This window comes from Gossypium hirsutum, chromosome D06, assembly GCF_007990345.1.
Source record: "Gossypium hirsutum isolate 1008001.06 chromosome D06, Gossypium_hirsutum_v2.1, whole genome shotgun sequence".
Lineage (NCBI taxonomy): Eukaryota > Viridiplantae > Streptophyta > Magnoliopsida > Malvales > Malvaceae > Gossypium > Gossypium hirsutum.
The window spans coordinates 28,365,915-28,368,738 of NC_053442.1; positions in this window are offsets into that span (position 1 = coordinate 28,365,915).

Below are 2,824 nucleotides of genomic sequence, written 5' to 3' on the forward strand. Positions count from 1 at the left end.
TTTGGGGAATAAGGCACTTACCTTAACTCAGCTCATGAACGAATTACAATCCTATGAGTTAATGTTGAATGGTGGTAAGTCGGTTTAGGAGAAATTTAAGGCAAACTTAGTTGTAATCTCCTCGTCCTCTAAGGGGAAGTAGAAAGCTAAAGGAAAGAAGAAATTGACTAAGTCTTCGGTTCCACCCCGTGTAGATAGGAAGAAGGAAAAGAAGTCAAAAGATCCTAAAAAGATCAAATGTTTCTTCTACAACAGGAAAGGGCATTTTAGATCAAACTGCAATGAGTATTTGGATTGCCTAGCTAAAAAATGAAAAATGTATGGAACTCTTTATGGTTGAAGCTTGCTTAGTGGAAGAATCAATTGACAACTAGACATTTAATAGAGAGATTGCTATTCAAACGTATTTTATGTACCTCATTTTAAGAGGAATTTAATTTCTATAGCATGTTTATTTTATGATGGTTATACTGTGACATTCAATAAAGGGATTACTATTCATAGAAATTGTTTTTTAATCTGTAATGGATGGATATAAAACAATATTAACTTTATCAAACCAAATAACTACTCGATGTTTCAAACTTAAATAGTGAATAAAAAAAGCTTAAAACTTCTCACTCTAATGAGGGGTACCTATGACATTTAAACATGATCATATTACCAAGAAAAAATTACTAGACTCGTGAAAGATGGTCTATTAAGTATGCTTAAGGAAGTTAATCTTTCACAATGTGAATCTTGCTTGGAAGGTAAAATGACTAAGAGGTCTTTTAATGCAAAAGGTACAAGGGCTAACCAACCGTTAGAACTTGTACACACTGATGTATGTGGTCCCATGAGCATCAGTGCCTGAGGAAGGTACGATTATTATGTGACTTTCATCAATGACTATTCTCGATATGGATATGTGTATTTAATGCACCACAAAAGTGAAACATTTGATAAATTTTGAGATTTTCGTGCAGAAGTGGAAAATAAATTAGGTTTATCCATAAAGAATCCTCGGTTTGAATGAGGTAGGGAATACTTGTCCGATGAGTTCTTAAAATACCTCATAGAGAATGAGATTTTATCCCAACTGACTACGCCAGACACTCCACAGTAGAATGGCATAACTGAGAGAATGAATAAAACCTTACTTGACATGGTTCATTAATTTTAAGCTATTCACAACTCCCTACTTCCTTTTGGGGATATGTGATACAAACGACTTGCTATATTCTAAATAATGTGCCAACCAAGCCTACTTGTAAGACATTTTATGAACTGTGGTATGGAAAGAAACCCACTATAAATCACTTTAGAATATGGGATTGTCCAGCACACATTCTAGATAAGGATGAAAAGAAGTTGGATACGTAGACAGAATTGTGCATGTTTGTAGGATATTCGAAAAGGTTAAAGGGTGGATTATTCTACAATTCGAAAGATAATATGATCAAAGTTTCTACTCATGCTACTTTTCTCAAGGAAAACTACATTGATAAATTTAAGCCTCGAAATAAAGTGGTACTCGAGGAACTTTAGGGTTTTGTAGAACAATCACCAAGTTCAATTCTCGAGAAAGTTGTAGAAAGACCTGTAAACAATCAATAGCATAGAGGAATCGATCATAGTGGGAGAGTTTCTAAGAAACCAGAATTCTTTATCTATGATGGTAATATTTATAATATATAAGCCAATCATGAGGATGATGATCCACTCACTTATGATGAGACTATGCAGGACGTAGATTTCAAGCTCTAAAAATAGGTCATGGATGCCAAGATGGATTCTACGAAATCCAATATGATGTTGGAACTTGTAGACTTACCAATTGGGATTAAACCCATCGGGTGTAAATGGATCAACAAGAAGAAGAGAAATATGGAAGGGAAACTGGAAACACATAAAGCTAGACTTGTAGGAAAAGGCTACACATAGAAAGAAAGCATTGATTACGATGAGACCTTCTCTCTGGTAGCCATACTGAAGTCTATCTACATACTCTTATCCATTGTCGCTGCTCTCAATTACAAAATCTGGCAAATGGATGTCAAGACAACATTCTTGAATGGCTATCTTGATGAGACCATTTATATGGTTCAACCTATTGGCTATGTTGTCAAAGGAAATGAGGGGAAAGTTTGCAAACTACTAAGATCCATTTATAGGCTTAAGTAGGCGTCCTGCTCAAGGAATAAAATATTTGATAAAATGATCAAGATTTTTGGGTTTAAGCAAAACGCTGATGAACCTTGTGTTTATAAGTGTATAAAGGACAAAAAGTTGGTCTTCTTCATTTTGTATGTCGATCATATTCTACTTATCAGAAACGATGTAAGAGAATTATCATCGATTAAACTGTGATTAGCTTAACAGTTTAGCATGAAGGACTTGGGTGAAGCTAGTGTATTCTTGGAATTCGAATCTTTAGAGATTGAAAGAATAAAATGATAGCTCTATCACAAGTTTCATACATCGATAATGTACTGGAACGTTTTGCAATGATCAATGTGAAGCCAGGCGCTCAACTGACTGCGTTAGGTTTTCATCTTTCTTTGGGTGACTGTCCTAAGACAGAAGAAGAAAGATAGCATATGAGTAAGGTTCCATATGCTTCGATAGTTGGAAGCCTTATGTATGTAATGCTTTGCACACATCCAGATATCTATTTCATAGTAGGAATTGTTAGTCAATATCAGACGTATCCCAGCTTCAAGCATTGGCAAGTTATAAAACATATATTAAGGTATCTTAAAAGAATCAAGGATTATATGTTTGTATATTCTAGGGAGAACCTTACTCCTATTGGATACAAAAACTCAGACTTCCAAACCTG